Here is a 23,485-nt window from a genome sequence, read left to right as displayed (position 1 = left end):
TCGTCTCCCTCCTACCTCCCTGTGACGTCTACACTCACACCTGCATGCACACCACCATCAGCCAGTACACCCATCACCAGCGCACCATCCAGACCAGTCCGCACACGTGCAGTCACCACCCCCACTGCCATGTACACGTCCCCTGTGTCCTCTCCCAGTGTGTCTGTCACCCCCTCTTCCAAACCACACAAACGCAGGCAGGCACCCACCCAACAGCCATCCACCTCACGACAGCCTCCGTCACAAGCACCTGCACCCAAAGACAGCACACTTGACTCTCCTACAACCACATCCTCTTCCTCCACACCCATACCCACTCCAGCTACCCTTCCCATTGCTCCCAAAAAACTTTTCCTCTCTAAATTGAACCTCTTTCCATCACCTGACCCACCCCCTCCATCTCGTAAGAGTTCCAAAAACACCTCAGCCACCACCAGCCCAGCAACTCCGAAGACCATCGTGCTTGGCTTTTGGAGTCCGCCCTCTCCTTGGGCAGGAACATCGGCCAGCAGCAAGGGGACAGCCAGCCCCCCCCTGGGAAGAGGACCAAAAAAGGGAAGGGCCGGCACGACACGCCTGAGACGGCTGCCCCCAAGGAGAGTAGCCTTGCCCCGTCACCTGCCACATCCAGTAAGGGAGGCAAGGGCCACGGAGATTCTGCCAAGGAGGGCAAGGGCAGCAGGCCGCAAAAGTCTGGAAGCAGCCGACCTGGCCATGAGGGCCCCACCAGCCCCATTCCGGGTGTGTCGGAGGACACCCAGGGCCCCAGGAGTCCATCACAGGAGGGCCCCGCAATGGAAAGGTCCGATGCTGACTGAGCGGGAAGTATTGGCCAGGTGTGGTTCCCTCGAAACACAAGACAGGCACCGCTGAACAGGGCCCCGCCGTGAGGTGCACCGCTGAACAGGGCCCCACCGTGAGGAGCACCGCTGAACAGGGGCCGCTGTGAGGAGCACCGCTGAACAGGGCCCCGCCGTGAGAAGCACCGCTGAACAGGGGCCGTCAGGACAAGCACCGCTGAACAGGGCCCCACCAAGACAAGCACCGCTGAACAGGGCCCCGCCGTGAGAAGCACCGCTGAACAGGGGCCGCCAGGACAAGCACCGCTGAACAGGGCCCCGCCGTGAGAAGCACCGCTGAACAGGGCCCCGCCAAGACAAGCACCGCTGAACAGGGTCCCGCCAAGACAAGCACCGCTGAACAGGGCCCCGCCGTGAGAAGCACCGTTGAACAGGGGCCGGCAGGACAAGCACCCCTGAACAGGGGCCGGCAGGACAAGCACCGCTGAACAGGGCCCCGCCAAGACAAGCACCGCTGAACAGGGCCCCGCCGTGAGAAGCACCGCTGAACAGGGGCCGCCAGGACAAGCACCGCTGAACAGGGCCCCGCCGTGAGAAGCACTGCTGAACAGGGCCCCGCCAAGACAAGCACCGCTGAACAGGGCCCCGCCAAGACAAGCACCTCTGAACAGGGCCCCGCCGTGAGAAGCACCGCTGAACAGGGCCCCGCCAAGACGAGCACCGCTGAACAGGGCCCCGCCGTGAGGAGCACCGCTGAACAAGGGCCGGCAGGACATGCACCGCTCCGCTGGGCCCTTCCTGTCAAGCACCGCTCCACTGGGCCCTCATCTCAAGCACCGCTCCGCTGGGCCCTCATCTCAAGCACCGCTCCGCTGGGCCCTCATCTCAAGTACCGCTCCGCTGGGCCCTTCCTGTCAAGCACCGCTCCGCTGGGCCCTTCCTGTCAAGCACCGCTCCGCTGGGCCCTCATCTCAAGCACCGCTCCGCTGGGCCCTTCCTGTCAAGCACCGCTCCGCTGGGCCCTCATCTCAAGCACCGCTCCGCTGGGCCCTTCCTGTCAAGCACCGCTCCGCTGGGCCCTCATCTCAAGCACCGCTCCGCTGGGCCCTTCCTGTCAAGCACCGCTCCGCTGGGCCCTCATCTCAAGCACTGCTGGCCCATTGGCAGGCCCGGATCTGTGTCGGGCAGGGTTTCACGAGGCACTCTGCCCACCATGCCTCCTCCATGACCAGTGGAGTCTGTAATCCACCTGATGGACTGTGGCTTTGCACTCCCCAGGATGGTCCAGTGGGCAAGCCACCCACTGTAGAGACTTGAGAGACTGTGGCTTTGCACTCCCCAGGATGGTCCAGTGGGCAAGCCACCCACTGTAGAGACTTGAGAGACTGTGGCTTTGCACTCCCCAGGATGGTCCAGTGGGCAACCCACCCACTGTAGAGACTTGAGAGACTGTGGCTTTGCACTCCTCAGGATGGTCCAGTGGGCAACCCACCCACTGTAGAGACTTGAGAGACTGTGGCTTTGCACTCCCCAGGATTGAACAGTGGGCATGGAGGCCCTTTGTGGATCTGGCGTCGTGGACTCATGTGGCTGAGGTGCCCCCCCTTCCCTTCCCCCTGAGGTGTCTGTAGTTTATTTTTGTGATGCCCCAGCAGTGTTCTCTCCAATGGACTCGGTCTTGTGTGTGGGCTTTGCCCATGTGTTGATGCACATTGGCCCCCGAACATTTGAAGTTTGCCAAACTGTGCCGGACTTTTGCTACGTGTATATATAGTTCATGATGTAAAATAATTTTTAATATATTTCATAGTTCACTGTACTTAATTATTCCTATAGTTATATTTTTACAATCATTTCCTTTTGTCTTTGCATTATTTTTTTGGGGTTTGGGGGTGTCACTCTGACTTGTTAATCTGCATTGGTGTGTAGGTATTTCAGGGGGGTGGGGGGGTGGGTGTGTCGCGTATGTGTGTGACCGTAACCTTTCCTCCTCCCCCCTCCCCTGTGTCGTAGGTGCAGTACTCACCGTTGTCGTCTGTGGCGATGTTCGTGCTCCTGGTAGAAGAGCAGGAAGGCAATGGCTGGGAGGATGTGGAGTTCCGGTTCCATGCTGTCCCGATTCCGCGTGGAGTGTGTCGAGGTGAACGTTTTCCATTCTAAATGTCTGTTTCCGCTGTGTTTTTATCGGCGGGTCTCCCGCCCTGGAAAAGGTGGCGGGTTGGTGAGTTTTGATAGGGTGGGCGGTACATTGTCTGCCGCCTGGCTGTTGGCGGTGACCGCCGCGCTGTTTGTTTGTGCCGCTGTGGCGGTCGGAGTGTTAAAGCGGCGGGCTGTGTTGGTGGTTCCCGCCAGGGTCAGAATTCAATTTTTTGGACCGCCAGCCTGTTGGTGGGTTGGCCGCTGCTTTAAAACTGACCGCCAGGGTCAGAATGACTCCCAAAGTGTCTTACGAGAGCAGAGAAACAGCCATTTAAACTGAGGGTCTCTCCTTTACTTTATGATACACTAGCATGTTTCTCAAACCTCGCTCTGTGTAGTTTCTTTTTATTATCATTATTTTTATATTGACAATTTCAGTGTCTGCATTAACTACCTGTTGTTGATGAGACTTCTTAAGGATGCAGCTACCTAACAGCATCCGCAGCAGCTTTTTACTGCACTTTCTGCCTAGATTTTATAGCACTTCTGAAAGAAAGGGGGGAGATTACTATAAATGCTTCACAAAGTGTATTAGAAAGTTAAACATACAATTTCTAAACTTTTAGCTCAATGATTGCTGACATTGTGTCCTTTTCATTGTGTGCAGATCTGTTTGGGTTTTGAAAAATCTTTTTATTGTATATTTCAGAACAAAAAACAGAATCAAGTTAACTAAATGAGAAGAACAATAAGTAAACAGAAACCAAACAAAGTAGGCAGGTGGGCGCAAAGAGAACAAAAGCAAACATTGTGCAATCACCATCATAGTTAGTACTCAAATGTGGATGGATCAAGCTACACAGCTATTGCCAGACAAGGGCCCTCCGCTATGTTCTAACGACAAAGCCCTCTGTGCCCCCCGCCTGGGGACGCGCTGTTGACCCCACCCCTCAGCTCAGAAGCAACAGCCACTATCTGTACTCATGCAGTCCACAGGCAATCTGGCACTAGGAAGTGTGCTTGTGACTTCTAACTTGTCATTTAATGATAGGGTACTTAACTCTAAAGCCAAAAATTGAAATTAAATTAATCGTTATATAATATTATGACACACTTTCATCTTGGAAAATGTTTTTTCAAAAATAACCTTTTGGGACTCTGTATTTTCCTTGTTGGCAGAGATACATGGCACCTGCTGGCATTGCAGTTTATTCTGGCTCATTTGCAAGAAGTTGCAGTGCTAAATGAAGTAGTTGATGGCAGGAGAGTCTGGCATCCACTCACCTGGATAAACCTGGGAAATGGCAGAACTTTGAAGTTGTGATGAAGTTTTATCGCTGCAGTCATTTTCAGCAACTCTGTGGCCTTTCTCCCCACTGTGAATGTCTTAGTCCGAGGGGCTAGGCATGTCATTCTGTGCTCAGAACAATCCTTGATACTCCTGAGAGGAGACAGAAAGGGCCTTCAGGAAATACATTGAATATAGCAGGAATACAGGCAGCAGCAGTTGGGGTGGGTCTGATGGTTTAGGCGGACCGGACTGGGAACTCAAAGTATCCCTGGCAGATTTTGTCAGACCCCCCCAACAGGGTACATAGCAAGCGAGCCTGACCACCACAATGGGGCTTAGAGAAAAGATAATTTAGAAAAAATGACAAAGTGGGACATTCTACAACACATTTTTCATTATATTTTTAATTGTATTTGTTTTTAAAGCACAGTAAATGATGACTTTACAGAGCACCAGGATAAGGTAAACTTTATTGGGGCTCTTCAATTAGTCCCCTATTAGAACCCTCCAACAGTGCCTCTCATCTCTCCATGGCCCGTCTCTCTCATGTACTTTATTTGTTTTATAGCACCTCTGTCACCAGCGTACAATGTTAGAGCACTTTGCATCACACATTCATACAGAGACAGTGAATCACATGAGTGCAAAATCAGTGTATAGAAAATATTTTATAAAAGAAAGGGGACTCAAAGGTGTAGGACACACATGTCACCTATACTCGTGGCATTTTTTAAGAGTGCTTGGTCTGGTGAAGCATGAATGCAGGGTTCAGAATATAACATAGTGGTTAGGGTTTACTAATAATAACTTATTTCTACCCAAACAAACCCTTTTTAGAAAAATTAGGATAATCAAAGACTGGGAAAAGACATAACTTTCTAACCTGTGCCATAAAGTTTGCATGAAGCTCTTTGATGGCAGTTCATAGCTCATTGAGCTAGATTATGATTGTAACTTTTAATCTGCACAGTAACAAAAGGATCTCTGTGAAAAAGCAGCATCGCATTGATCTATGCGTATAAAATACTGTTCTGTTATCTGCATAGTAAAGTACTTTGCAGCAGGCATATTAACCCTCTGTGCTAACTTAGATGAGTCAAAGCTGCCACTAGACAAAACTCGATCTTTCTCCAGCAGGCACATTAATCATCAGAGTTATCTTGGCACTGTTATTGTTGCTTGAAAAGGATTGGATATTCAACTCTTCAATGCTTTTAAATCTGCTGCACTGCTACAAAACCGGCCCGCAGTAACAAGAGCAGACCCCACCCTTCCTGCCTCCAGGGGAAACGTCCGATGCCTAGTACGGCCAGGCCGGCCATGGGTTTAGGAGTCTTTTGGTTGTGTACGTCTCTTAGTGCCAAACCTTTATTTTATTCCACAAGCCCCCTCAATTCAATCAACACATCACTAGAGATCTGACATGTCCCACAGAGAGTTCAAACAATAAATTGTCTTTATGGTGAGACCTAGTCATTCCTATATAGACAATCATAGGTAGACATCTGATGATTCATACAACAATCGGTAATCTCTTGCCTCTTAGTGACAGAGGACCTGAATTAGAGTTAAGCGAAGGGGGTTACGTAAACGTGATGGATATCCGGCCCGCCGTATTACAATCCCATTGTAGCCTATGGGAATCCCAATACGGCGGATGAGATATCCATCACTTTTGTGATGGAGCAACCCCCTTCATCAAACTCTAGATCACCCCCGGAGTCTGACCTTGTGGGCTCCGGACTGACTGCCGACACCCAAACGGTATGAGATCAGCTCTGCACCTCTCTGGATGGCAGCGGCTTAGGTGCTATTCCTAGTTAGCACTCCAATTGTCTTCTAAATGCTCACTTTGGAAAACGTTGAAGCTGAGAAAATGCCAGTGGTCTCTGTGGGTAATGTGTGTTCCTAACGTGTCTGCTAGCATACATGGGGTGGGTTGGAGAGGTGTGGTGAGGAAGGTTTCCTTGTAAATATCGGGACCTATCAGCTCCAAAATGGAAAGTGTGCAGTAGACATCTGCAGTAGTGAGGGGCCTCGTCAAATGTAGAGAGGGCCTTGATTCCTGTGATCACCTGTAAGGGGTAGTGAGGAGATGTTTTAATAGCATAGAGCTTTGCGGTTGGATTTCCTTCTCTATTTTAGGGGAATAGACATCTGGAGGGTGTGGCCCCATCCAGTGGCATTGCATGTAAATGGATTTGGCTTTTTTCTGCAATTATTTCAAGATACTTTGACAGTACTTTGGTATTCATAAGAATCTCTTGGAGGGAAACTCAAGTGGAGTAAGGAGTTCTCAGTATTCTGCTTCAAAGCAGGTGTGGACTTCTCTCACTCTCCGTGGCTTATGATTGCTCCCACCAATTAACCTGGTCTTTTTCTGAGAAGTTACATGACTTTCTTTTGTTGTGTGCAACGAGCTACAGTAGTGCCCACTGTGCACACTCTGTTGCACTTTCCAAGCACTGACACTTAAACCTTGTATGTCATTGCACTACTATGGACAATATGTTGAAAGAGGCTAATGGCATTGGAGTCAACTTTCTGAAGGAATTTCAGCTGGTACAGCAGTTATTATCAATTGTCTTTTTCAGACAGTTTTTAAAAATCTTCTTCAATACAATCACTAAGACTGATACTGACCCTATACCCAGGGCAGATGAGCTGATAGACACACTGGCCTCTGCCAAGTATCTGAGCACCTTTTGACTTGACTGCAGGGTACTGGCAGATCAAGCTATCAGAAGATGCTAAACCTAAAACTGCATTCTCTACCATTGGAGGGCATTACCAACTTACAGTTATGCCCTTTGTTTTAAATAATGCACCTGCCACTTTCCAAAGGCTGGTGAATACAGTCCTCCAAGGTATGGAAGTTTTGAGTGCAGCATATCTAGAGGATATTGCTGTATTCAGCTCTACATGGGATGACCACCTGGTCCACCTGTGGAAAGTTTTGGAGGCCCTGTAAAGGGCAGGCCTCACTAAAGTACCTTTATTTTTATAAGACTGAGTATTTTCTTTCTTGTGTGTGAGTACTGTGTGTCTACAGTGGTCAAGAGCTTTGCATGTCTCCTAGTTCAGCCTTGGCTGCTCTGCTACAGCTACCTCTAGACAGCCTAAGCTGCTAGACACTGCCTACATTTCACTAATAAGGGATAACTGGACCTGGTATAAGGTGTAAGTAGCCAAGGTACCCACTACAAACCAGGCCAGCCTGCTACAAATACTGGTAGACTTGGGGATGCTTCAGAATGCTACGCATTCACAGGGGAGGCGTGACAGGGAGAAATATCTTTATTTCTCCACTTTTTTCCTCTTTCTATGTGTTCTGCAGTCTGCATTCTGCTGCACAAACAGAAAGAGGAAAAAGCCTTGAAGGATTGCTTTTGTGCAGGGACACTTGGTACAAGGACGCCTGCGTTGACACAAGCCAGAAGTTTGTGTGCCAGGACCGGCAGAGAGCATGAATGCGTCATATCTTGATATATGGCGTGATTCCTTCCCTCTCCCTTTCACACAGAACAGCAAGGTATCTTGCTACATTGTGTTGCATGAAATAATGATAAATCTGCCCCAAAATATATGTTGATAGACCCTTTCCCCACCCATAAATGAAGAAGACACTTGAGTTCTGTTGCTGAAGTTCTTGATCTACATCCATCTCCCAAGAAATCAATACAGAAAATTCCAAAGATAAAAATAACCAGCCCAAGGGAAACACAAATGCAAGAATGACATTTCCAAATTAAATCTACTCATGTAATCTGCAGTCATTGGAAACCATAAAGAAGCCATACATTGAATTTAAAAAGTGCAGTGCAGACCCCTCCTGCCTCTCGACGTTGGATGTCTGAGTCTACTGGCTATACGTCTCACAGGAGGTCTCTCCTTTAAGACACAGGCTCAGTCTGTCTCAGCAGGGCAGTTTCAGTCCGGGTCGGGCAGTGTGTCTCAGCCCCAAGAGGTTCACTTGCGGATCATCAAGGAGACAGTAGAAACTCTCAGCTGGCGAAGCCCTCTGCGAAAGCCCAAGTGCATGGATACTTGGGATGCTGCACTCCCATATGCCCTCTTAGTACACTGCCCCGGGAACAGTCTGTTTACTAAACATGCAGGGCTGTACCCCACTCTGTGTCAGCCCTAGTGCATGGAATACCTGGGACGCTAGACTCCCATCAGGCCTCTTAGTACACTGCTCCCGGGGACAGTCTGTTTACCAGACATGCAGGGCTGTATCCCACTCTGCGACAGCCCAAGTGCATGGAATACCTGGGACGCTAGACTCCCATCAGCACTCTTAGTACACTGCCCCCGGGACCAGTCTGTTTACAAACACATGAGGGCTGTATCCTACTCTGTGACAGCCCAGGTGCATGGAATACCTGGGACGCTAGACTTCCGTCAGCCCCCTTAGTACACTGCCCCCGGGAACAATCTGTTTACCACACATGAGGGCTGTATCCCACTCTGCTCAGGTAAAGAGCACACTGCCTGCCCTTTCTCTCCAGGCAGTTTCCATAACACTGTGTCTAGAAGTTCTCACTCTGTTCTTCCATCGCTAGGAGCAACCTCTATGCAGCGATGTCTTTGGAAGGACTCTATTGATGCATGCGTAGGAAGCTCTGTCTATCTATCTCGCTCTAGAACAGTCTCCCGCCCCTTCTTCTCGACGCAGTCTCGCTGCAGCACTGCTGTGTCTAGGAGCAAAAAGATTATCCATCCTGTTTCTAATAGCAGTCTCTCTCCACCCACTTTGGAGAAGCCAGTTCTATCTGTCCCATCTTTAGCAGGACTGACTTCACTCCTGTTTCTAATACTGCCCCCGCCCCCCACATTTGATCTAAGTGGAAGCAATCTCTGACGACATGGACCGTCTCTCTTTCTTCAGAAGCAGCTTCTCTCTCTCTCTCTCTCTCTCTATCTACATATATATATATATATATATATACATATTTCTCTGTTGGCTTGTCCACAGAAACAGCTTCTCTCTCTATATATATATATATATATTTCTCCATCGGCTTGTCCTCAGAAGCAGAGGCTCTCTCTCGCTCTATATATACATATGTCTCTCTTCGCTTGTCCACAGAAGCAGAGGCTCTCTCTCTCTCTATTTATATATATTTCTCTCTTCACTTGTCCACAGAAGCAGAGGTTCTCTAATTCCCTTTTAGCATCCTTGTAAAGGACGCTAACAGGGTAAGGGAGTCGTAGGTGAAACCGGAGCTTGTGCCCCGAATTATGGCGCTACACTGTTTAGAGGCAAAAAAATGCTTCTAAGCAGTGTAGCGCCATTTGCTGGCCTTCAACCCCCATGGACATGGCTCCTGTCTTAGGAAAGAGCCATGCCCACCACCCCAATGGCCATGCCCAGGGGACATCTGTCCCCTGGGCATGGCCACTGGGGCCAGCGCTATGCAGGGGGCTCTAAGTCAGGGCCCCCAAGCATGAAGAAAATGTAAAAGAAGAATACTTACCGGGATTTACCTGGGATGGGGTCCCCCTATCCTGTTGTGTCCCTCTGGTGTGGGTGAGGGTGTCCCTGGGGTCTCTGAACATGAAAATATGCCTACAGGTCCTCTAACGCCTGTCCATACGTTAAATAATGGCGCTAGGCAAGCTTAGCAACATTATTTAAGGCTCCCATCCCCCCGTGATGGATTTTAGCACAGGGGAATAAATATGGCACTAAGGCCATATCGTCGTTTTCTGGACGGGAACGCCTACCTTGCATCTCATTGACGCAAGGTGGGTTTTCACATCCAGAAAACAATGTTAACTCCCTAACTTTGGCGCTAGACGTGTCTAGCACCAAAATATAAATACGGAGTTAAGTTCGCGCTGAATTAGCAATAAAAAAATGACGCTAATTCAGCACAAACCGAGTATAAATATGGGCCATAGTTCCACTGCACGCCACATACACCCAATCCACATCCCAGAATTCCACATCGTGACACATAATTCAGCACAATGCCACATAATTTCATCCCACTTTATGCGACTCCATGCCGCACAATAATACTCCACATAATTGCACTCCATGATTCACAATCCCACTCAACATAACTGCACTACACTCTATACCACAAGATTACTATTCACATGCTTCTACTCCACACAATTCAAATCCACAGAATTCCATGCCACATAATTCCACTTCACACCAAATAATTGCAATCCACACCAAATATTTGCAATCCACACATAATTGTGAGTAGTATTTTTAAATCCGCACTCGGGGAGATCCGCCCCTAAGGATACTACTCGTAAAGACCCTATGTGAATTTCCAACGTCATAAACTGAGACGTTTGGTATAAGTTTAGACCAAAATTCTAAGTTTACCTTTGTGAATCAGGCCCTGCAATATCCGACACTACAATTCTCCTAGTTACTGCTTACAGGGATGCGATTTCATGTCTTTTTGGGTCTGTTATTGAGTTTGAACTGGTTACTCTGTTTGCCTTTATGCGCTTGAGTTGCTTGTGCGTTCTGTCATTGTCACTGGAGTGTGAAAGTATTAATTGTGCTCTATGGTTTCTACCTGTTCTGCTCTTTTTCCTTCACTTTATAGCAGCTCAAGAAACAATGAGGCAGATTTTAAAAAAGTGGAGCTGCACCCAGTACAGCACCAGCTCCCATGAGCCCCTTCGCAGCCCCCTAACGCCAACATTTTGGGGCTAACCCTGAACAGTACATAGGAGCCAATTGTAACCAATGGTGTGCCCCCTTTTAACACCAGCTCTGAGCAGGCATTGAAAATGCCAAAAACAATGGTGCAAAAAAATCTTGAATCCAGTGGCAAAGTGCGCACGGGACCCACGTCTGGGCATACCCTTCCCACTTAGGGCAACTTTACAACACAAAAGGATGATGGACGGAGTGCTGAACAATGCAAACACTCAGTCTCAGTCTCAGATCTGGGTTTAATCCATCCTTCTTTTGCTCACCACGCCACCCCAGTTTGGACCCATCCATATGCAAATCAGTCTTGACCCTGCTCTCCATGGGAACAGTCCAGCCCGAACTGCCAGGCCAGGTCCTCCCTGGACCGGAAACAAGCATCCTGGGACCGGTCTCAGGGTATCACCCTTCATGAGGCAGGCTAGCTGAAACTAGTGGCACAAACTGGAATGTCATGGCAAACAAAAACAAATGATGGATTAAACCCATATCTGTGACTGGGGATGAGCGTTTTATTTGTTCGGCATTCCATCCATCAACAATTGTTTTTGCATTTGTCGCCCCAAGTGGGAAGGGTGTGCCCAGACGTGGGTCCTGTGCTTGCTATGCCTCCAGATTCACATGAGTGTGTAAAGTGCCACACCAGCTGAGTGTGCCTTGTGGTGTAAACCTGTTCTGGGACTTTAATGTGTGTGTGGAGGAAATCATGATGAAAGAGGAGAATGTCCTCACTCAGGGTAAAACGAGTCAATGGCTGAAGTGCGCCTGAAAAATCAATCATTCATCCTGCAGCAAATCCTATTGATGGTTAAGACATGTTTGCACATCACACCCCATCCCTGGGTGAGTTAGGCTGACTCCAGATCCTTCCCGCAGCCAAACACTTACAGATGGGGCCACATCAGAAGCCCGGACATTATCAGACTGGAGACTGGAGACTGGGAGTGCACAATAGAAACAACTGAATACATGACTCCTTTGCCTCTTCCCCTTAAAAAGCGAAAGCTATCAGTAAAATATATTCTGAGTTTCCTCCTATTAGGGTTTCGAAAATGAGCACGTGACAGAACCCTGAAACAATTGTCCAGCCTTTTTTACCGAAGTATGGGAAACCCCACAAAACCTGTTTGGAAAACATGTTTCACTGAAATAACGTGGAAAGAACTGGACTGCGCTGGGATGTGTCAGACTCCACGTGTGTTCACGTTAGTGATAGAAAGTAACTCACAAGTTAGAAATGATTACACAAAGCTCTGGTGCCAATCAGAACCGTAGACACATTTATTATCAGCAGAGACTCCGCGGAATCCGGACGATAATATTTAGTCCACGACAGAAAATCAAAGAGCTGCTTCAAATGGGGCAGAATAGATCCAACTCTAATGAACTCCCAGTGAAATCTCAACAATGTTTGACGCACTTTTTATTCCAGACAGAATAAACGTGTGGCTCCTGCGCGGTTTTATGTAACAAGCTGCCACATTCAAGCAGCTGAACACAGAAAATCAAGCGCTTAGAGAAGGAGCCTCCGGAGCTGAGCGCTGGTGACCATCAATGCCTAATGGGTGTCAGCATGGCGTAAAGACGCATTACAGTTTTGTATCTTTTTGGGCGCCGTGGTGAAAGAGATGTGTTGCTCGGATAGCAGCCCGGGGCGGCATTTTATATTCAGTCATCCCAACTGCAAGTCTCATCCACGGTGCGGCGATACTATGTTTGGCAGTAAGCATTTCAGGTCTACCGGATCAGATCCACATCATCAGGTCCACCAGGAAAGCTGCCCTGCAGGACCGCATCAGCACCACCGCACACAACACCAAAGAGCTCTTCGCCATGGTCAAGGAGTTCGCCAAACCCCAATCGGAAGCGGTGAACTTCCCTCCATCTCAGGACCTCTGCGACAGACTAGCCACCTTCTTCCACCCAAAAACCAAAGACATTTATGATAGCTTTGAACCCCATGACCCTCAGAGCCCACCAACATCCGTCCAGCTCGGACCCTCCAAACCTTCACAGATCCTGCTCTTGTGGACCACCCTCACCACGGACAAGACCCACTCCATCATGAGCAACATCCACTCTGAAGCCCCTACTGACCCCTGTCCAACCCACAGCTCCACAAACACATTGTAAGGAAATGCCTCCTTGGCATGGTTACCCCCTGACTTTTTGCCTTTGCTGATGCTAAGTTTTGATTTGAAAGAGTGCTGAGGCCTGCTAACCAGGCCCGAGCACCAGTGTTCTTTCCCTAACCTGTACTTTTGTTTCCACAATTGGCACACCCTGGCACTCAGGTAAGTCCCTTGTAACTGGTACCTCTGGTACCAAGGGCCCTGATGCCAGGGAAGGTCTCTAAGGGCTGCAGCATGTCTTATGCCACCCTGGAGGCCCCTCACTCAGCACAGACACACTGCTTGTCAACTTGTGTGTGCTGGTGAGGAGAAAACAACTAAGTCGACATGGCACTCCCCTCAGGATGCCATGCCAACCTCACACTGCCTATGGCATAGATAGGTCACCCCTCTAGCAGGCCTTACAGCCCTAAGGCAGGGTGCACTATACCATAGGTGGGGGCATAGGTGCATGAGTACTATGCCCCTACAGTGTCTAAGCAAAACCTTAGACATTGTAAGTGCAGGGTAGCCATAAGAGTATATGGTCTGGGAGTCTGTCAAACACGAACTCCACAGCACCATAATGGCTACACTGAAAACTGGGAAGTTTGGTATCAAACTTCTCAGCACAATAAAAGCACACTGATGCCAGTGTACATTTTATTGTGAAATACACCCCAGAGGGCATCTTAGAGATGCCCCCTGAAATCATGCCCGACTCCCAGTGTGGGCTGACTAGTTTTAACAGCCTGCCACACACCAGACATGTTGCTGGCCACATGGGGTGAGTGCCGTTGTCACTCTGTGGCTAGTAACAAAGCCTGTACTGGGTGGAGGTGCTTTTCACCTCCACCTGCAGGAACTGTGACACCTGGTGGTGAGCCTCAAAGGCTCACCCCCTTTGTTACTGCGCACCGGGGCACTCCAGCTAGTGGAGTTGCCCGCCCCCTCCAGCCACGGCCCCACTTTTGACGGCAAGGCCGGAGGAGATAATGAGAAAAACAAGGAGGAGTCACTGGCCAGTCAGGACAGCCCCTAAGGTGTCCTGAGCTGAGGTGACTTTAACTTTTAGAAATCCTCCATCTTGCAGATGGAGGATTCCCCCAATAGGATTAGGGATGTGCCCCCCTCCCATCAGGGAGGAGGCACAAAGAGGGTGTAGCCACCCTCAGGGCTAGTAGCCATTGGCTACTTACCCCCCAGACCTAAAAGCACCCCTAAATTGAGTATTTAGGGGCCCCCAGAACCAAGCAAGATAGATTCCTGCAACCTAAGACGAAGAAGGACTGCTGAGCTGAAAAACCTGCAGAGAAGACGGAGACAGCAACTGCTTTGGCCCCAGCCCCACCGGCCTGTCTCCCCACTTCAAAAGAACTGCTCCAGCTACGCATCCCACAGGGTCCAGCGACCTCTGAAGCCTCAGAGAACTACCCTGCATCTAAAGGACCAAGAACTCCCGAGGACAGCGGCTCTGCTCAAAGGAAGAAGCATCTTTGCAACAAAGAAGCAACTTTGAAAGAACACACGTTTCCCGCCGGAAGCGTGAGACTTTGCACTCTGCATCCGACGGCCCCGGCTCGACTTGTGGAGAACCAACACTACAGGGAGGACTCCCCGGCGACAGCGAGTCCGTGAGTAGCCAGAGCTGACCCCCCTGAGACCCCACAGCGATGCCTGCAGAGGGAATCCAGAGGCTCCCCCTGACGCGACTGCCTGCTTCAAAGAACCCGACGCCTGGTAAAGACACTGCATCCGCAGCCCCCAGGACCTGAAGTATCTGACCTCCAGTGCAGAAGCGACGCCCAGGTGGCCCTCTCCCTTGCCCAGGTGGTGGCTACCCCAAGGAGCCCCCCCCCTTGCCTACCTGCTTCGCTGAAGAGACCCCTGGGTCTCCCATTGAAACCTATTGCGAACCCGACGCCTGTTCTCACACTGCAACCGGCCGCCCCGTGCCGCTGAGGGTGTACTTTCTGTGCTAACTTGTGTCCCCGCCGGTGCCCTACAAAACCCCCCTGGTCTGCCCTCCGAAGTCGCGGGTACCTACCTGCTGGCAGACTGGAACCGGGGCACCCCCTTCTCCTTTGAAGCCCATGTGTTTTGGGCACCACTTTGACCTCTGCACCTGACCGGCCCTGAGCTGCTGGTGTGGTAACTTTGGGGTTGCCCTGAACCCCCAACGGTGAGCTACCTTGGACCCAACTTTGAACCCTGAAGGTGGTTTACTTACCTGCAAAACTAACACACACTTATCTCCCCCTGGAACTGTTGAAAATTGCACTGTGTCCAGTTTTAAACTAGCTTATTGCCATTTGTGTGAAAACTGTATATGCTATTTTGCTAATTCAAAGTTCCTAAAGTTCCTAAGTGAAATACCTTTCATTTAAAGTATTGTTTGTAAATCTTGAGCCTGTGGTTCTTAAAATAAACTAAGAAAATAGATTTTTCTATATAAAACCTATTGGCCTGGAATTGTCTTTGAGTGTGTGTGTTCCTCATTTATTGCCTGTGTGTGTACAACAAATGCTTAACACTACCCTCTGATAAGCCTACTGCTCAACCACACTACCACAAAATAAGAAATAAATTATCTCTTTTTGCCACTATCTTACCTCTAAGGGGAACCCTTGAACTCTGTGCACACTATTTCTTACTTTGAAATAGTATATACAGAGCCAACGTCGTACACACATCAAGGACAACAACATCCTGGACATCTCTGAGTCAGGTTTCAGGTGCAACAACAGCATGGAGACTGCTCGCTCCTCGACTGCGGCCACACAGCAGCCTCATCCATATGGACCTATCGGACCCCTTCAACACAGTCTCCCATCCCACCCTCTGCTCCAGACTCCAGGGAGCTGGCATCCGCGGAAAGGCCCTACAATGAATACTCTCCTTCTTGACTGGGAAAACACGGAGAGTCAGATTCCAACCCTACCTGACAGAACCAACAGAGATCAGCTGGGGAGTTCCACAGGGTTCCTCCCTGAGACTCACAATATTCAACATTTACATGGCCCTGCTCGCATCCATCATCAGAAACCATGGACTGAACATCATCTCCTATGCCCACAACATTCAGCTGATCATCTCACTGACTGAAAACCCCACAACTGCCAAGAAGAATTTCCACAACGGGATGGAAGCCATCACTGCCTAGATGAAGGACAGCTGCCTCAAGTTCAACTCTGAAAAGATTGAGATTCTCATCCTTTCACCCTCCACATCAGCCTGCATGGCTCCTGGTGGTCTGCTCCCCTCAGCCCACCCCCACCCCCACCCCAACAAACCATTCACTCAACCTTGGCTTCATCCTGGATTCACCACTAACCATGACCTGCCAAGTCATCTTGGTCGCATCATCCTGTTTTCACAGTCTCCGACTTCTCTGGAAGATCTTCAAATGTATCCCAAACGACTGCTGCAAAACCGTAACCCACGCCTCTATTCCCGCACCACCAAGAAGAACTTGAAGAAACTACAGACAATCCAAAACACCTCCGCCAGATTCATTCTGGATGCCCCCTGCTGTGAACACATCACCAGACACCTAAGGGACCTCCACTGGCTCCCTGTCGAGAGGAGGATCAACTTCAAAGTCCTCATCCACACATACAAGGCACTCCACGACCTAGGACCCACCCACCTTAATTACTGAATCACCTTCTAATCCCCTACCAGACTTCTCCACTCTCCTCAACAGGCACTAGCCACCGTATCCTGCATACAAAAGACCTCAGCCGGAGGAAGATCCTTCGCCTATCTCACGGCACAGAGCTGGAACACCTTGCCTCTTCACCTCAGGCTGTCACCATAGTTTCCTATGTTCAGGAAGGACCTTAAGACCAGGCTCTTCAACTGAAGCACAGGGGACAACCCCTCAGCGCCCTGAGAGCCTTACTGGTGAGTAGTTGTGCTCTATAAATATGATTGATTGATTGATTGATTGATTGATTGAAGTCTATTCTTTTTATAAATCTCAGTGAATGTAAACTTCAAGTGCTGCAGGCAAAGGAACCAACACAAACCAAGGCTGCTCGACAGACTGCACAAAGGGTTTGTGTTTCTGAAGGAGCTGACAGCGACAGCTTTAGCATGAGCTATCATGTACAGAAAAGAGTATAGCATTGAGGTAAATTGCCATAAACTTAAGATCGGGCTTCAGAAGCAACAAAAACAAGGAAAAGGGGACAACTCCATGATCTTAGACATGTTACATGGCCATAATTGGAGCTACCATTGTGAAGCTACATATAGGTATTGACCTATATGTAGTACATGCGTGTAATGGTGTCCCCGCACTCACAAAGTCCGGGAAAATGGCCCTGAACTATGTAGGGGCACCTTTGCTAGTGCAAGGGTGCCCTCACACTTAGTAACTTTGCAGCTAACCTTCAGCAAGTGAAGTTTAGAAAATATAGGTGACTTATAAGTTACTTAAGTGCAGTGAAAATGGCTGTGAAATAACCTGCGTTATTTCATGCAGGCTGCAATGGCAGTCCTGTGTAAAGGTTTTTCTGAGCTCCCTATGGGTGGAAAAAGAAATGCTGCAGCCCATATGGATCTCCTGGAACCCCAATACCTAGGTACCATATACTAGGGACTTATAAGGGTGCCCAGTATGCCAATTAGAATTGGTAAATGTAGTAACTAGCCTATAGTGACAAAGTTAAAGGCAGAGAGAGCATGAGCACTAAGGTTCTGATTAGCAGAGCCTCAGTGACACAGCTAGGCATTACACAGTGTTGGACCTGGCTTTTTGACAGGGTCATCCCCAAACTTTTTGCCTCCTTCCTCCTATTTTTGATGACCTGATGTTGTTGGCTTTTGACCTCTGGGCACTTTACCACTGCTAACCAGTGCTAAAGTGCATATGCTCTCTGTGTAAATTGCACTAGGGATTGGTTTATCCATGATTGGCTATTTAATTTACTTATAAGTCTCTAGTAGAGTGCACTATATGTGCCTAGGGCCTGTAGATTAAATGCTACTAGTGGGCCTGCAGCACTGGTTGTGCCACCCACTTCAGTAGCCCCTTAACCTTGTCTCAGGCCTTCCATTGCAAGGCCTGTGTGTGCAGTTTCACTGCCACTTCGACTTGGCATTTAAAAGTACTTGCCAAGCTGAGAACTCCCCTTTTTCTACATATAAGTCACCCCTAATGTGTGCCGTAGGTAACCCCTAGAGCAGGGTGCTGTGTGGGTAAAAGGCAGGACATGTACCTGTGTAGTTATATGTCCTGGTAGTGTAAAACTCCTAAATTCGTTTTTACACTACTGTGAGGCCTGCTCCCTTCATAGGCTAACATTGGGGCTGTCCTCATACATTGTTGAAGTGGCAGCTGCTGATCTGAAAGGAGCAGGAAGGTCATATTTAGTATGGCCAGAATGGTAATGCAAAATCCTGCTGACTGGGGAAGTCGGATTTAATATTACTATTCTAGAAATGCCACTTTTAGAAAGTGAGCATTTCTTTGCACTTAAATCTTTCTGTGCCCTTCAATCCACGTCTGGCTAGGTTTTGTTGACAACTCCTTGTGCATTTACTCAGACACACCCCAAACACAGGGTACTCAGCCTCACTTGCATACATCTGCATTTTGAATGGGTCTTCCTGGGCTGGGAGGGTGGAGGGCCTGTCCTCACACAAAGGACTGCCACACCCCCTACTGGGAATCTGGCAGACAGGATTGAACAGAAAGGGGGCCTGGTGCATTTCTTAGACACTTTTTGAAGTCACCCCCACTTCAAAGGCACAATTTAGTATAAAACAGGGCCTCTGCCCTACCTAAGCCCTACCTCATCAGACACTTGCTGGAGAAGAAACAAGAAACTACATCCTGCCAAGAAGAACTGCCTGGCTGCTCAAAGGACTCACCTGTCTGCTTTTCTACAAAGGAATGCTGCCTTGCTGTTGGCCTGCTGCCTTGCTGAACTCTTGCCTGGTGGCTCAAAGGACTCACCTGTCTGCTTTTCTACAAAGGACTGCTGCCTTGCTGTTGGCCTGCTGCCTTGCTGAACTCTTGTCTGGCTGTAAAAGTGCTCTCCAAGGGCTTGGATAGAGCTTGTCTCCTGTTCCCTGAAGTCTTAGGACCAAAAAGGCTTCTCTTTTTCACTTGGACGCTTCGTGCGCTGAAATTTTCTACGCACAGCTTGTTCCGTGGCGAGAAAAACGCCGCACATCGACGCTGAACGACGCGACGCCTTCGGGACGACCGGAACTTCGACACACGGCCTCGCAAGGGCAACGCCGCCTGACTTCCAGAGGAGAAATCGACGCGCCGCCTACCGTGAGAGCGAAACTTCGACTCACAGCCCCGCGGAACGACACGCAACTGGAAAACAAGCAGGAGAATCCACGCACAGACCCGGGACATCTGGTAATCCCCGCGACCCATAGAAAGAGACTGTCCGCGTGCTGGAAAACGATGCACGACTTCCACGCGTGAAAAATAACGACGCAAGTCCGTGTGTGCTGGGGAGAAATCGACGCACACACCATTTTTCCACTTATCTCTTCTTCTGTGGCCCTTTGCAGAGATTTTCCACTCCAAACCAGGTACTTTGTGCTTGAAAGAGACTTTGTTTGCTTTTTAAAGACTTAAGACACTTTGAGGGTCATTCTGACCCTGGCGGCCGGTGGCCGCCAGGGCCACCGACCACGGGAGCACCGCCAACAGGCTGGCGGTGCTCCAATGAGCATTCTGACCGCAGCGGTTCAGCCGCGGTCAGAAGCGGAAAGTCAGCGGTCTCCCGCTGACTTTCCGCTGCTCTTTGGAATCCTCCATGGCTGCGGAGCGCGCTCCGCAGCCATGAGGATTCTGACCCCCCCTACCGCCATCCAGTTCATGGCGGGAAAGCCGCCATGAACAGGATGGCGGTAGGGGGGGTCGCGGGGCCCCTGGGGGCCCCTGCCGTGCCCATGCCAATGGCATGGGCACGGCAGGGGCCCCCGTAAGAGGGCCCCGAAAAGTATTTCAGTGTCTGCCTTGCAGACACTGAAATACGCGACGGGTGCCACTGCTCGATTACGAGCCGGCATCCTCGTGGGAAGGTCGTTTTCCCCTGGGCTGGCGGGCGGTTTTACTGGAACCGCCCGCCAGCCCAGGGGAAAACTCGTAATACCCGCCGCGGTCTTTTGACCGCGGCGCGGTAATTTGGAGGGCGGGATCCTGGCGGGCGGCCTCCGCCGCCCGCCAGGGTCATAATGAGGCCCTTTATATCACCTTTCAGTGATATCTTTACAATTTCATATTGCATCTTTGATCGTTTTGACCTGCAAATACCCAGATAAATATTATATATTTTTCTAAACACTGTGGGGGTTATTCCAACTTCGGAGGAGGTGGTAATCCGTCCCAAAAGTGACGGTAAAGGGACGGATTTACCACCAGCCGTATTACGAGTCCATTATATCCTATGGAACTTGTAATACGGCTGGTGGTATAACCGTCACTTTACCGTCACTTTTGGGACGGATTACCACCTCCTCCAAAGTTGGAATAACCCCCTGTGTGGTGTATTTTTGTGGTGCTATACTATGGTATTGTATGATTTATTGCACAAATGCTTCACACATTGCCTTCTGACTGCTCGTGCCAAGCTACCAGAGGGTGGGCACAGGATAATCTTGGATTGTGTGTGACTTCCCCTTCTTAGAGTGAGGGTTCTTGCTTGGACAGAGGGTAACCTGACTGCCAACCAAAAACCCAATTTCTAACATTGGTGATCAGCGGTGAGGATAGGACTTGTGTTTGTGCAGTGACATGCAGTAGCTAAGTATTTCACTACCTACCCACAGTTGAAGATCAACTTAATTTTTCATCTTTTTGCTTTTGGTTCTCTGATGTCCTCCTGGATATATTATTGATATTTTGGACTTTGGATTTTGGTTTTTGCCTGTGATACCTTATCAGATTGAGAATGGGTATCTACTGTGTGTCATACTTTGTGCCTACTGAATCCCTCACTAAGGCTGACCTAAGGAGGCTTTGCAGAAAATGGGTCCTTCCTGTATCAAGGAGATCTACTAAGATGGAACTGCTAGATACCTACATAACCTGGAGGGAAGAAAGATAGGCAGAGAGAGAGGCAGCAAAAAACCAAATGACTAGTTACGCCTCAGATGAGGAGGAGGACTGCTCACATGAGGAGGAAGACTACTCAGATGAGGAAAGAGAACCAGAGAGAGATGAATGGCTCCTAGTTCAAGAGCGGCAGGCGCAACAGTTAGATGAGTGTCTTGAAAGGGCTGAAGCAGCAAGACTCTTAGCCCTGGAAGAAGAAAGGATTGCAGCTCAAGAGCTGAGCTGTGAAGAGTTGAAACTGGAGGCCGGAAGGGCTGAGTCCAGTTCAGATGGTGGCAGCAAAAATCTTGCATCCAGTACTGCTGAAGAAGGGCACAAGCCCAGAGATGTGGTGCCCAACTTGAAGAAGAGAGTTGACACACCCCAGTTGGTTCAAGGGTATGAGGTAGTTCCCATTATGCACAGGGTCCCTGAGAAGGATTGGGGAACTGGCACAGGAAGTCATATTCCTACTGGGGGAGGGACACTTTACTGGCTCTAGCAGAGAGTGACAGGAAAAGGGTCCCCCCCCGGTGGACGTCCTGGATATAGAGACATCCCAGAAGAGTATGGGTTGAGTGTCAGGGACAGTCAGATACTGTCTCACCAGTCTCAGGAGGGTGATGTAGAGTGCTTTTCCAAGGCTGAGTTACTGGATGGTAGGTTGAAGGGTACTGTGGTTAATACATGCAAAGGGCAGAGTGATGTACTTGCTGGAGAGCATATGTCTGGTCCTTATTTTCCAGAGCTACGCCAACACCAGGTGGAGGGTGAGTTCTCTGACCCCGGGGAGCTTACAATGGAGGCAGACTTCTGCGTGAGTACCAGAGAGTCTGAAGAGGCATTTGGGTGTGCTCCTGAAGGGAGTGGTCTAGGTGTTTCCCAACCAAGTGAGGTGGGAGAGGATTGTAATGTCCCAGGTAGGTCCCAGAGCCTCTGTGCCGCAGGGCCACCTGTTGAGGGAAGCCCCGCAGTTTCAGAAGAACTTGGGGAGGTGACTGTAGCCAGCATCCCAACAGTTCTGGTGTCTGGCAGTACCACTCCTAGTGAGGGGTGCAGAAGTCCAGACAGAGGGTTGAGAGGGTGTTGCGGACCCCAGTAGAGGACCTGGAGAGTCAGGGGTTAGCTCTGAGAGCAGAGCCCACCAGGAATGACCCAGGTAAAACCGTTTCTGGTTTGGGGGAGATCCAGACTCTGCCAGATGGGCAGAGGTCAGGAGACCTGCGCCAACCAGCCTCTTGTGTGGCCCTTGGGGACAGTGTGTCCCTTGTGGGGGGTGAGTGTGCCCCCCAGGAAGTCCTGGCATGCCAGGCAATGGTTCAACCTCAGGGTGGTGACTCTGGGTTGGATAACCAGGTTCAGACGTGAAACTCTGACCTGGTGGGGGGTAGGTGTGCCTCCCAGGAATTCCTGCTGTGCCAGGCAATTGTCCAACCTCAGGGTGGTGACTCTGGGTTGGATACCCAGGTTCAGAGGTTAAACTCTGACCTGGTTGGAGGTAGGTGTGCCTCCCAGGAAGTCCTGCTGTGCCAGGCAATTGTCCAACCTCAGGGTGTTGACTCTGGGTTGGATGGCCAGGTTCAGAGGTTACACTCTGACCTGGTGGGGGGTAGGTGTGCCCCCTAGAAAGTCCTGGTGTGCCAAGCAATTGTCCAACCTCAGGGTGGTGACACTGGGTTGGATAGCCAGGATCAGGGATTAAACTCTGACCTGGTGAGGGGTAGGTGTGCCCCCCAGAAAGTCCTGGTGTACCAGGCAATTGCCCAACCTCAGGATGGTGACCCTGGGTTGGAGAACCAGGTTCAGAGGTTAAACTCTGACCCACTGGGGGGTAGTTGTGCCCCCCAGGAAGTCCTGGCGTGCCAGGCAATTGTTCAACCTCAGGGTGGTGACTCTGGGTTGGATGGTCAGGTGCAGAGGTTAAACTCTGACCTGGTGGGGGGTAGGTGTGCCCCCCAGAAAGTCCTGGTTTGCCAGGCAGTGATCCAGTCTGAGGGTACAGACCCTGGGCTGGAAGGCCAGGTTCAGGGTGTCCCCCCAGACCTGGAGGGAGGGGCTACTGATAACAGTGCCCCTACCATATTGTCTTCTGAGGAGGCCACTCCTAGTTGGAGGGTGCTGGACCCCAGAAGGGAGGGCAGGGGGAGGGAAGCCTCACCCCGGGCCCTAGTCCAACCTGAAGGTACAGACCCCAGGTTGGAGGGCCAGTTGCAGGGTAAAAGCCCTGCACTGGTGGAGGAATGGTACAGGGCAACTTCTATAAGCACCCTGACCATGTTGGACTCTGGGGGTACCGCTCCAGGAGGGAGGGTACAGAGCCCCAGAGGGGAGGACCAGGTTCAGGCTGTCATCCCTGACCTGGTGGAAGGGAGAGTGGTTAAATGGTGC

The sequence above is a fragment of the Pleurodeles waltl genome, chromosome 2_1, assembly GCF_031143425.1.
Source record: "Pleurodeles waltl isolate 20211129_DDA chromosome 2_1, aPleWal1.hap1.20221129, whole genome shotgun sequence".
In the NCBI taxonomy this organism is placed as follows: domain Eukaryota; kingdom Metazoa; phylum Chordata; class Amphibia; order Caudata; family Salamandridae; genus Pleurodeles; species Pleurodeles waltl.
The sequence above is the reverse complement of the archived record's forward strand: the minus strand, read 5'-3'. Positions refer to the sequence as shown.